At 44.6% G+C, this 12675-nt stretch overlaps 1 long non-coding RNA gene across 1 annotated transcript; it reads left to right on the forward strand.

Annotated features, from left to right (window-relative positions):
- Positions 1 to 976: 976 nt before the first annotated feature.
- On the forward strand, positions 977 to 12298 carry LOC110343174. Its single transcript, XR_002385370.2, has 4 exons — positions 977 to 1203; positions 4593 to 4922; positions 5188 to 5360; positions 11568 to 12298. It is a non-coding gene; the product is annotated as an uncharacterized LOC110343174 (long non-coding RNA).
- Positions 12299 to 12675: the final 377 nt, after the last annotated feature.

Raw genomic sequence — 12675 nt, forward strand, 5'->3', positions numbered from 1 at the left:
ATGGCCTCGAACTCACAGAGATCCGCCTGCCTCTGCCTCCCGAGTGCTGGGATTAAAGGCGTGCACCACCAGAAGAACTACTTTATTCCATAATCGACAAATGCCTTGCCCTTATTTGTCCTGGCAATGTCTATTTATTTCGTTTATTCTTGCAGGATAATTTCATTAGATGCAGACATTTTACTTTTTAAATAATACAGTTTAAAAAATTATAGTTGCTTTAAACAACAAATATTTCATCACCCCACTCTCACGCTTGCGAGGCTTCTTTAGTTTAGGCAGTAGGCACCCTTAGCCGCTGCTCTGTCTCGTCAACCCTCCAACGCCTCCTCCGGGATTCCGTCCACTCACACTGCTCAGACGCTCTTGCTTGTTGCCTGCCTTTCCCGTTAGAGCCCTTTACTGGAATCAGAGCATCCGTGTTTCAATTATTTAACATTTCTGGCTTGGTAACTTCAAAACCTCTGTCACCCGGAGCCTGTTTCTGGGGCTTGTTTTGCCTCTGCAGACTGTGGTCCTTTGCTTGTCTTATACAAGCCTGTCTTGCAAATGTTTGTAGTTGTTGAGAGCTGATCAGGACAAAAGGGGTATAAAGGACTGGACAGAGGATGTGTGGTGGGGGCTTTCTACTGCTCTGGTGAGGGTCTGGGTGTTGCTGCTGTTCTAGGTGTCAGCGCCCTCCGTCCCCTCCCACATTCTTGCTGTCATTTCAATCATCTTTAGGTTTCCCTAACGATGCTTTCTTACAAGAACCCGCTTTTCCCAGGATCTCTCTACCACTGGCCTCTGTTATTATGGAGCGTAGTTCATTAGACGTAGGATGTTGTGGGAGGCAACAGTTCTAGAGTCCTACACATATTATATTTCAAATAAATTTTAAGTGGTGACTTTTGGAACAGCCTTTATTTTAAAAAAGAATCATTTACTTTTTTTTTTCATGTGCTCCAGTGAGTTCTTGCTCATCACACACATCCAAGATTTAACACGCCATGAGCCCACGGGGTTTGAGGAGTGCCTCAGGTTCTCAGCAACTGGAGCTACAGACGGCTGTGAGCCACTTGGATGCTGTCTCACTGAAACATCTCTTCAGACCCTGCGTTAGCTCTGCCCCGCCCAGCCCCGCCCCGCCCCGCCCCCTTCTCCTCTTCTGTGAGACAGGCAGTTAAAGAAGTTGGAACTGTCTGCTTGTCAGCTCAAGGCCAGGTGAGGCTCTGCCAAATAAGTTACCTTTTTATTTTTGGGTTAACTGTATTCTCTGAGAATTTCATACAATGAAATGGGACCCTCTCCACCCCTCCCCCAACCCCGCTAACAAGCCCCGCCCCAACTTCTTTCTCTCCTTGTAAATAACCCATTGAGCCCAGTTAAGGGCTACCCACTGATGTGAGAGGCCCTTGTTGTTAAGACTAGAGCTCTCTGGTTTGCCTTAAAGTTGTTTCACTCTCTCCTGCCCTAACCAGGAAGGGCTTTTCCTGAGCTTTTCCTCTTGGGAACCTAGTAGGACTTCTGGATGATTCTATGGGGATTTCCACCAGCTGAGAGCCCTCTGCATTCAGAGGGCTTCCACGGGCTTTATCCCCAAAGCTTCTGCTCCCAGCAAGCTGCACTCACGTCCTCTGTAGACTTTGATGGGGGACTTTGTCCTGTGACCTCATCTCTGATGGTTCTAAGCATTGTCAGTTTCCAGTTTTCGCAACACTTTTTCTTATCGTGAGAATGAGAGAGATGATGTTGACATTATATTACAGCAGAATGGAAACAAGACAGACTATTTGGGGCTGAGAGGGTGGGAGTGCGGCTCAAAACATTTTTCTTGGGCCAGTGATATAGATCACCTAGTAAAATCTGCTATCAAGTCTGATGATATGAGTTCAATCCCTGGGACCCACATTGGAAGGTTCAGACATTATGCTGGCCTGTCGGGTACCTGGCAGGATTCACTCAGGCAGTTCTCTGGCCAGCCCAGAGTTCCATGAGAACCAGTCTACACACACAGGTGCAAAGGACCCCTTTAAAGGACAGACCCCTGCCCACTTACCCGCTCTCCTCTTCTCTGCTCCCTTACCTTACTCTCTCATGTCTGTCTTCCCCCTTTCAGTCTCTCCATAATAAACTGATTAATACACTCTCCATGGCTCATGCTGTATCACGCCGGTTCCCGTCCCTGGTTCCCATCCCTGATTCCTATCTTCCGCAACAGTTTCTTTTTCCTTTTTTCTAATTTCTAATCTTAAGCAAAATAACAACACACGTGATGGAAGGAGACAAGCAACTCCTGCAAATTGTCCTCTGATCGCCATGCACAGACTGCAGCATGCGTGCATGCAGCGTATTATATACACACACAAAATAAGCAAATGAAAATGTAATTTAAAAAACCCCACGCAGCTTCCTGTTGCTTTCATTTTGGGGTCATCCTCTGAAGGACCGAGTCTCAACAGTGGTCTAAGGGCAACATGGCCGTGACAGTGACATCCTATCCGCAGGTGGCTTGGAGTCAGAATTCAGGACTCTGCATCTTCCCATGTTCTCTGCCAGGTAGCTCTGAGCCCTGGCTGCTGGGGCCACACTGAAACCTTTACTGCTTCAGCTCAGGCTCTCCAGTTTCCCTTCTTTGTAACAACACCCATTTTTCAGACCTACTAGCATCCCACCCATAAGGGTTGTCAAAACCATAAGCCTTTCTAAGCTGCAGTGTTGAGACTCAGTTTGTTCCATGGCAGGAAGACACTGCAGGGATGTGCAACCTGAGGAGATCCTTTTCCCCTTAGGGGCCTACACTAAAGTTAAGTCAGAACCTTCACACCTGCAGAAAGGAATTTCAGGATGAGCCAGTGGGGTGGTTTGGAAAAAAAAAAGGCCCCCAAAGGGAGTGGCACTATTAGGAGGTGTGGCTTTGTGGGAGTAGGTGTGGTCTTGTTGGAGGAAGTGTGCCACCATGGCAACAGGCTTTGAGGGTTCATATATGCTCAAGCCATGCCCAGTGAGGCAGTTCATTTCCTGTTGCCTTCTGATCAACATGTAGCTAGCACATGTCTGCCTGCACCTACCATGTCTCAGCATGACGATAATAGGCTGAACCTTTGAACTGTAAGCTAGTGCAATTAAATGTTTTCCTTTACAAGAGTTGCTGTGGTCATGGTATCTCTTTACTGCAATAGAAACCGTAACAAAGATAGTCGGTAAAAAGCAAAACTAATGAGTTTGTGAAGTATTTTGATAGAGTCACACAGGACGAGAATAAGATACCATAAGTGTGGCCTTTTGTGACAGAGTTGCTTGTAAGTGTCTGTCTTAGGGTTTCTATTGTTGGGAAGAGACACCATGACCATGACAACTCTCATAAAGGAGAACATTTAATTGGGGTGCCTTGCCTACAGTTCAGAGGTTTAGTCCATTGTCATCACGGTGAGATATGGTAGACTGTGGGCAGACATGGTGCTGTAGCTGAGAGTCCTACATCTTGCAGGCAACAGGAAGTGGTCTGAGTGTTACACTAAGGGGAACTTGAGCAAGAGAGACCTCAAAGCCCACCTCCACAGTGACCCTCTTCCTCCATCAAGGCCATACCTATTCCAACATGGCCACTCTTCCTAATAGTGTCACTTCCTTTGGGGGTCATTTTCTTTGAAATCACTACAGCATCCTTATAAACATCATTATGTGCTCCCGTAGCTTTCAAAGATGTTCTCCTCTAAGGGCAGAATTTGCAGCACAGTTTGAAAATTAAACAAAGGGTCAGTGGGATGGCTCATTGGCTTAAAGTTCTTGCCCTCCAAGTCTCATGAACTGAGCATGGCCCCCAGATACCACAGTGGAAGAAGAGAATTAACTCCTGAGGGTTGTCCTCTGACCTCCACACACCACATACACCCCCCCACACACACACAAATGTGCACACATACACACGTGTGTACATAAACTTAAAGATTAAGCAATGCTAAAAACTTAACCACAGTTTAAAAATTAAGTTAAAGTATGACTTATTTTTCCTATCTTAAAGAATCTCTTATTGCAAATGAAAATACTAAAGATTTATGTACATCTCTGTGTTTTTGTGTGAGTATATGCCACATGTGTGCGGGGCTGAGGAGGCCGGAAAAGGGTCTCAGATATCCTGGTACTAGGATTACAGACAAATACCAAGTCTCTGGTGTTGGTGCAGGAACCAAATTGGGGTCCTCTAGAAGAGCAGCAGGCACTTCTAACCACTGAGTTATTTTTCCAGCCCTCTGCATATGAAATTGTAAGGTGATTTTATGAGTTGAACTATCTAGACTTTGGGTTGAGAGAAGAATGTTACCACAGCAAAACTCAAGTTCACAAACATTCTGGCTTTAAGTAAACATGGGTCATTTGTTTTTGTTTTTGTTTTGGAAATTTTCATGTATTTATTCATCCATCCATCTCTTCACTTGTTTACATTATTGAGTATTTACAGTGAAAGAGGTCATGAGAGTCAAGAGAAGGGATGTGGCGTGGACCTCCACTGGGTGACCATCGCCATTTGACAAAGTTCTTACATTTCAACATGGCAGACAGACTGCTGTCTTCCTGTCCACCTTCTCTTGTCTCTTGTCCCATCATTCCAGGTTCCCATGGGCTCAAACGCCCCGTTGTGCCCTGCTGGTCAGGGCAGATTGGCACCCAGTGATCCAGCTCGAAAACCCTAAGGACCCTGGGAACGCTGCTGCACCCAGGGGGGCAGGCCTGCCCACGTTCACTGAGCCACCTTGCCTGAAAGCATAGGCTCACAGAGTTGCCACAGCTCCACACGACCGTGAGACAGACTTGCAAAGAGGTTGCCACGGTCCCATTGGCAGTGAGACAGACCCGCAGAGAGGTCGCCACGGCTCCACACGGCTGTGAGAAGAACCCGCAGTGACTGCCACGGATCTGGAGGAGTAACGCAGAGGCTCAAGGTAAGCTTACGTCATGGGACAAGAATTCAGTAAGCAAGATTTGTTCATTAAGGGACTCCAGAAGTCTCTCAAGACACGAGAAGTAAGGGTTAAAATCAAGGATCTTAAAATATATCATTAGAGCTAGGAGACAGAAAACTATTGGTCAGATGATCATATGTTTACTTGTGTGTATTCTGATAGCCAGGAGAGCTGAAATAAAGCCAAGCTAAGTACATAAAATTTTAAAGTTTAAAGGTTTTAAAAGGATCCTTCCCTCTCACAGAAGCCACCACCACAGCTGTATCAGAGCTGTGCCAGGGCTTGGGGAAGCGAAGATGTGACCACACATACAAGAAGGACAGCATAAAACATCTGCTCCTGAAGCGGTTGGCAGAGACCTCCACACCTACTAGGAGCAGCCAGATGAGAAAGAACATACAGGGCAGAGAGATTGGCGTGAGTATAAAGAGAGAGCTATTGAGTATCAGGACGGAGAGTCTTCACGTCCCTCATTTTTAACTAGAAATACAGAGAGGCAGAAACCTAGTGGTAAAATTCAGCAGAGACTAAGAGGCTTGAAAGCTTTAGTGGAATCGCTCTCACAGGAGATAAGCACTTCTCAAGTTTCCTCAGATCAGAGAAATGTTCCTCTGTCTAAGGCAGCAGCAAGCATAGATCAGCCTAGTATGCAAGTGCCTCTCAAGTCATGGCCGGCAGGAGGTCAGATGTCTCCAGTCCAGGTTAGTGTTCTAGAAGCAGCAAACAACAACAACAACAAAAAGATGTACAGGCATTTCAGACATTTCCTATGACAGAGCATAGGGATCAGGGAATCACAGGCAGCGTGTGTACGGTGATACCATTTAAACAGCTCAAGGGGCTAAAGATGGCTCATATTCAGTATAGACCAACAGCAGTTTTGTCCAGATGCTAATAAAAAACATTGCTATAGAAACCTTACCCCCAGGAGATTGGAAGCTGAGAGTCAAGGCCTGCCTAACAAAAGGGAACTAATTTGTGGTGGAAAGCAGAATTTACAGAGAAGTGTCAAAACATACCTGTGTCAAAACATAGCTGAAAAAAAAAATAGATCCCACAACCTTCCTGTTCCTTATGAGGTGCTCACTGAGGAAGAATAATACAAAGATATAGATCAACAGTTAAGTTTTGAGATAGCAATGTGTACACAGATTGGCACAGTTGCCAAGAGAACTTGGAACAAGCTTCCAGCTGCCAGGACACAGGCTTTAGAAAGAACAGGCAAGGACCTGAGGAGTTATTTCAGAATTTTGTCTCTAGGCTAACACAGGCATCATCCAAAATAAGGAGAGATACAGGTGTTAAACTTTTGACTGAGACAACTAGCTTATGAGAACACTAATGCAGCACGCCAGGCCCAAAGGACGAAGGCAAGGAAGGCCAAGGCCAAAGCCTAGGATGCTCGCAGCCTTGAGAGCCTCGGCCATGGCTGACGCCCAGACAAACTTATAGAAGATGCTATTAATACAGCCAGTCAGAAACTGTTTTAAGACCTTATAGAGAAAGAAAGACAACATGGATAAATTAGGATCTGTTCAGATTTTGGATACTCATAATTCAAGGACTGGCTGTAGCTACAAGAGACTTCAATTTAAAAAGTTTCACAGAGGCAAAAGGAGAGATGAGAGACATGTACTTGTTATGTGTGTATGGTATGGCCATACCGGCATGTATGAAATGTGATTGTGCATGTGTGAATGTTGACAAAAGCAACTGCTCAAATTGCCTTGGATATGATTAAAAGGATACTTAAATCACATTGGATATCATTAAAAAGCCAAAGGGAGCATCCAGCCAGTCAGTCAGTCTCTTTTTTTTTTCCAGCCTTTTTTTTTTTTATTTGGTTTTTCGAGACAGGGTTTCTATGTACTGTTTTGGAGGCTGTCCTGGAACTCACTCTGTAGACCAGACTGGCCTCGAACTCACAGAGATCCACCTGCCTCTGCCTCCCAAGTGCTGGGATTAAAGGCGTGCGCCACCAATGCCTGGTGTCAGTCAGTCAGTCTCTTAACAGGAAAGATAAGCAAATTGAGCCCTCAGAACCAGTTGATGGAAACATAGCAAAAGCCTAATGCATTGACCTAAGGGCAAAGGAAATCTGTATAGATGAGTCTATAGAGTTTAGCAGAGAGGATCAGAGAGGATACAGAGAGCCTTCTAAATTTTTATGGTTAGCAAAAGAAATCTAGAGAATAGATGTTAATACATGATTTGGAAAAGGTTTTTGAGAAGAAGACTCAGGGAACTCCAGATTGGTTAGGCCCTACCCACAAAGGTGTCAGTGTAGATGCAAATTGGACCATGTCAGCTAGTGAGAGCTTTACAAGTTAGATTGGAAAAGACTACTTACAAACTTTAATTTTCAAAAGTTATTTGGGACATATGTTATATTCTAATAAAAATTAAACCTCAATTTAGAGAATTAAAAAAGATAGTTTATAATCTTTGAGTGATTTTTCAGAAGTTGTTGGGAGATATTCAATGGTTATGCCCCTTTTTTAAAGGACATTCATGAAAACCAAGTATGATACATGTTCCTTATTTGAAACATCAAGTTGATTGGTCGTTTCAAAACAGTGGTTCATGGGAAATTGCTTTTGCTCAGTTTTCAGGGAGAATTGATAATCAGTTTATAGCTCATAGGTTGTTACAGTTTGAGCTAATACATCCTTTTATATTCTCCAAAATAGTAAAAAATAGTCCGGTAAAAAATGTCATGATGGTTTTTACTAAGGGCTATTCTAATGGAAGAGTAGCTTATGGAATAGATGGTAAGAAATATGTGGATCAGAGAAACCCTGTCTCATAAAACCAAAAAAAAAAAAAAAAAAAGAAATATGTGGATCAATCAACTCTGGCTTCAGCTCAGATAGTTGAGTTATGAGGTATTACAATGGTTTTTCAACTTTTTAAAATGATTCATTTAATTGTGTACTGACAGTCATTATGTTTTTAAAACTCTTCAAATAATAAAGACAGTTCAGTGCATTGGAACTAACAATATTATTTGAGCAAATTCAAAATGCAATTGCCATTGTTTGTGGGTAACATAAGAGCTCATTCAAACCTTCCCAGCCCATTGGCTAGAGAAAACGAGTCAACAGATAGATTAACAAAATTGGTCTCTTTGTCTCTGGTAGAGAGAGTTCTGCAGTCTCATAATTTTCATCATCAAAATAACAGAAGTCTAGGAAAGAAATTTGGTTTAACTAGAGAGACTGCTTGTCAAAATGGTCAAACAACGAAGTGTGCCCACAATATTTATTTATAACTAATTTAAGAGTAAACCCTAGAGGCCTACTTCCTATTCATTTATGGCTAATGGATGTTACTCATGTTACAGAATTTGACAAGTTAGAATATGTATGTATGGCAGTTGATAGATATTCAGGTTTTTAGATGGCCACCACACAAACTGAAAATGTCACCAAGCATGTGATAAATCACTGTTTAAAATGTTTTGCTCACATGGGAGTGCCAAAAGTGATAAAGAACAGATAATAGGTATGGATATTCTAATAAGGCATTCAGCTATTTTGTACTCAATAGAAAATTTATCACATCAGGTATTCCTTACAATCCTTAAGGAATTGTAGAGCATGCTTATAACTCCTTAAAAAATGCAACTTCTAAAAACTAAAAAGGGGAGTAATAGTAATGTCACTAATCCCCATCTGCCAAGGGATTGCTGGTTGTGTTTGGCCTTGGGAACCTCTTGACCTCTAGTGGGTAGGCGTTGCAAAATTCCTCTGTACCCTTTGATGGTCCCCCACTGGGTGATAATTGCTCCCTTAACATTCATTTTAAGATACAACACACAGGACTTAATCATTCCCTATGCCTTTATAAACATTTAAAAAATAATAGCTTTGATATAGGTGTAGGACAAGCATCATTCACTTCCTGCTCTAGTAATGTATTTGCAGTTCTTTGTCCTTGGCCCTGACAAGTTTTTACATGTGGAAATGGAATGGCTTATTCCATGTTGTCTACAAACTGGACAGGGTTATGTGTGTTAGTCACCCTTTTCCCAGATGTAGTTTATTCCAGGAAGTGAGCCCATTCCAATACCTAGCATAGACTGTCTTATTCCTAGACATAAGAGAGCCATCTAATTCATCCCCCTGTTAGTGGGACTTGAAGTATCGGGGGGCCTTAGCCACCGGCTCCGCAGGCATGGGAGTAGTATTCAGACATACTCCACAATGAACCTTAGTCACATGTTGCCTGCAAAAATGGCTATAAAATCACCTTTGTCTCCACATGATGCATTAAATCATACACTCTTCATTTTAAAATTTTTAAATGTGGATGCCAGTGAACAGTCTACTGCAGACAGATTCTGGCATGATGGAACTCAAATGACTTTTGCTCAGGTCAGATGAAAATATCCATACACTAGACAGTGGGAAAGACCCAATTTGGGGTGGAGGGAATGTTTGTGTTTTCTTACAGGAAAAGAACAAAACTTGGTGGATGCCAAAACATTTGGTAAGATGCATTGAAAAACCTCAATACACCCCCCCCTTTTTTTTGAGACTCAGAAGGTTGTCTTAGTGGAAAATTCCCCAAGGTCCTTTACCCTAGACAGGAAACTAGGTTGAATTAAAAAGAACATCTGGCCGGGTGTTGGTGGCGCACGCCTTTAATCCCAGCACTTGGGAGGCAGAGGCAGGCGGATCTCTGTGAGTTTGAGGCCAGCCTGGTCTACAAAGTGAGTTCCAGGATAGTCTCCAAAGCCACAGAGACCCTGTCTCGAAAAAAACCAAAAAAAAAAAAAAAAAAAAAAAAAGAATATCTGGTCCAGAGTGCTGATGCAGGACACTGGCAGGCTGTTAAGATAAGCTTAATCTTGACCTTGTGGTTTCTCCAGGAAGGATGAGTTATGCCCTCGCTTCTTACAATACTCCTATTGCTTGCCTAGATCTGCACCTGCAGTGGCTCCGCTTTTTACAATATCCCTATTGCTTTGCTTGCCAAAATGATGTACATAAAAAGAAAACTGTCCTAAAGCCCGGGGCTCTCAGCTAGCTAAGGCAGATGCCTGTGTAAACCATAAACCTCTTGCAGTTTGCATCCAACTGTCTGGTTATTGAGCTCGGGATGTCACAAGGTATTCAGCCTGACAAATGCTAAACCAGTGTTCCTGACTCTGCATAGCCCCCAGTTCCCAAACTCCCTCAACCCACTCCCATCTCTGCAATCTTACCCTGTCTCCTAATAACCCTTCTCTATACCTAATCCCTGATAACACACCTGGTGGGCTGTCAGGACGGCCTTACCACCTGCATCTACTCACCCCTCCTAAATTCCACCCCTGTGTTTTATGTTTTAGTTAAATTAGTTCCCTGTCTTAACTATTATCCTAAACAAGATGTGCGCTCGCTCTCTCTCTCTCTCTCTCTCTCTCTCTCTCTCTCTCTCTCTCTCTCTCTCTCTCTCTCTCTCTCTCTCTCTCTCTCTCTCTCTCTCTCTCCCCCTACCTCATTTCCCCTATTGAAGCCTGTAGGAAACTCTCATTAAACGCAGCTCCATCAGCCATGTTGTCTTCCTGTCCACCTTCTCTGGCCTCTTTTCCCGTCATTCCAGGTTCCCGGGGGCTCGACCCCTGTTGTGCCCTGCTGGCCAGGGCAACAGACCACACTTGTCCTTTTTACCTTTCATTCCTAACGGCTCTCGATATCCTCAGTGCCTTTCTCTTTGGGAGATTTAGTGGAATCCTAGGCTCTCTAAACAAAACTATTCTTTGTGGGAAAAACGAAATCCCCGACACCAGGGGACCAGGCATTCCACTATGCCCTCCTAACGAACACCAAGAACAGGAACGTTAGAGATTTACTAGACACACCTGATGGCAAGGATGAAGTGCCTACCAAGGGAGCCTGAGGCCATTAAAGGCAAGAATTCAGTTAATTAATTAATAAACACAGAAGCTTGCTTTTAGGGCGAGCCAGTAGGGTAGGGGAGAAATGGCAGTGTCATTAGGCATCTGCTCCCCCAGAAGTTGTATAAGGGTCTCCATGCATTCCCTTGGGAGGAACTCAATGGCCTTTCTGTTGACATGACTGGTGTCTTGGGGCAGTGTTGTTACAAGCCTTTAATCCCAGTGCTCAAGCAGGGAGGCAGAGCCAGGTGTATCTCAGTGAGTCCCAGGCCAGCCTGGTCAAACACAGCCAAGGCTACACAGAGAAACCAAGTCTCAAAAAACAAAGCAAAACAAAAACTCAAAAGGCAAAAGCAAAGCGAACAACCACAGCCACAAAGATGATGACTGGTTCCTGTCCTTAGACTCCTTAGTCCACACCCACAGTCCGTACGCACCATTTAAGCCTAGGTGCAACTAGAATATATTTTCTCAGTGACATGCTACCGGCAGAGTCCTGATTCACTCTCAGATCATGGCAGTCTCCTTCTCCTCCTCTGACTCCATACAGCCTCTTAGGACCTGTATCCCCTGAGTGAAGCAGGAGTCTTCCTTCTTATGTCGGGATGATGAAGTTTCTCCTTCTTTTGCATGTCGTAGAGAGGGCTGGTGTATAGCCCCAGAGGCGGGTGGGTCTCTTTCAGCCCCAGCAGCAGTGAGTTGAAGGCCAGAGTGTTCTAATCAGACAGTTATGTTTCCAGGATGGCCAGGAAGACGGGGCTGGATGGGAAAGCACTCTCGAAAACAGCGCCGCACAGCCCAGTTTTGTACCCAGTGTCCATCTCCTGCCACCTTTCTCGGGCGTGTTCCAGTCAAACGCCAGCCAGGTGAAGCAGAGCACAGCTATGAGGCAGCAGTGAGCGCAGAAGGTGCACCTGAGGATGACACTGCAGGCCACTCCCAGCACCGGGAAGGACAGGACCCACTGTAGCACTGAGATGACCTGTGGCTGCTTGTCCTCCTTGGACCTGTTGTCCCAAGTGATGGAGAAGATGTCCTGGAGGGCCGAGAGGATGCTGGAACCAGTTCCCCATCGCCCGGACCCCTCGTGTGCTTGTTCTCGCTGCAGGCAGCTTCGACTGTCACAGCTGTACAGAAAGTGGCCTCACATGGCACCCCTGGCTCATGCCCCAGCCCCCAGGGCCGGGGCTTCGCGCTGAGCTCTGGGAGCCTGGGAACAGTGCCCAGGCGGTGGTGGAAACGGGGCAGAAACCGGGCGGGGACCTAGGCAGGCAGCAGTGAGCCAGGGAAGGGCGGCCAAGCACCTCGCTGCAGCCCACCAACAGTGTGCATTTTGTAAACATACCAATTCATGGCTTTCTTTCCTGTGATGACGAAAGCTCACGGAACTTTGACACGGTGGAACATGCCATTCAAAGTAACTTGACTCCCTAGTCCCAGGCGTGACCTGTGACTTTTGGCTGAGAATAAACCACTTATTTCCTAAAAGCAGAGTTTTATTTTATGCCAGTGTTGGATAAACGTGGAACTGAAGCAAAGGAAATATTTGGTTACAGTTACCTCTTCTGGATTATTCCAATTGAAGGTCTCTAGTTAGAGGTTAGGCGTCACTTTCTGACTGGCTAAGGTTAAGCTGTTTTCCATTTTGCTAATCATTTGCAAACAGAGTGTTTGAGTTTCGTTTGTCTTGCCTACATAGGGATCTAGGACATTAGAACCATTCCATCTAATGTCCTCACATTTAATCATCTTAACAGTGTCCTCTGGTCTTGTTTGCCCATTACTGATCTAGCTTCTAAGTTTTGATTGATACCTTTTGTCTCATATGGTTTTATTCTTTTGGCCTTT

Source organism: Mesocricetus auratus, unplaced genomic scaffold (genome assembly GCF_017639785.1).
Source record: "Mesocricetus auratus isolate SY011 unplaced genomic scaffold, BCM_Maur_2.0 Super-Scaffold_100019, whole genome shotgun sequence".
Taxonomy (NCBI): Eukaryota; Metazoa; Chordata; class Mammalia; order Rodentia; family Cricetidae; genus Mesocricetus; species Mesocricetus auratus.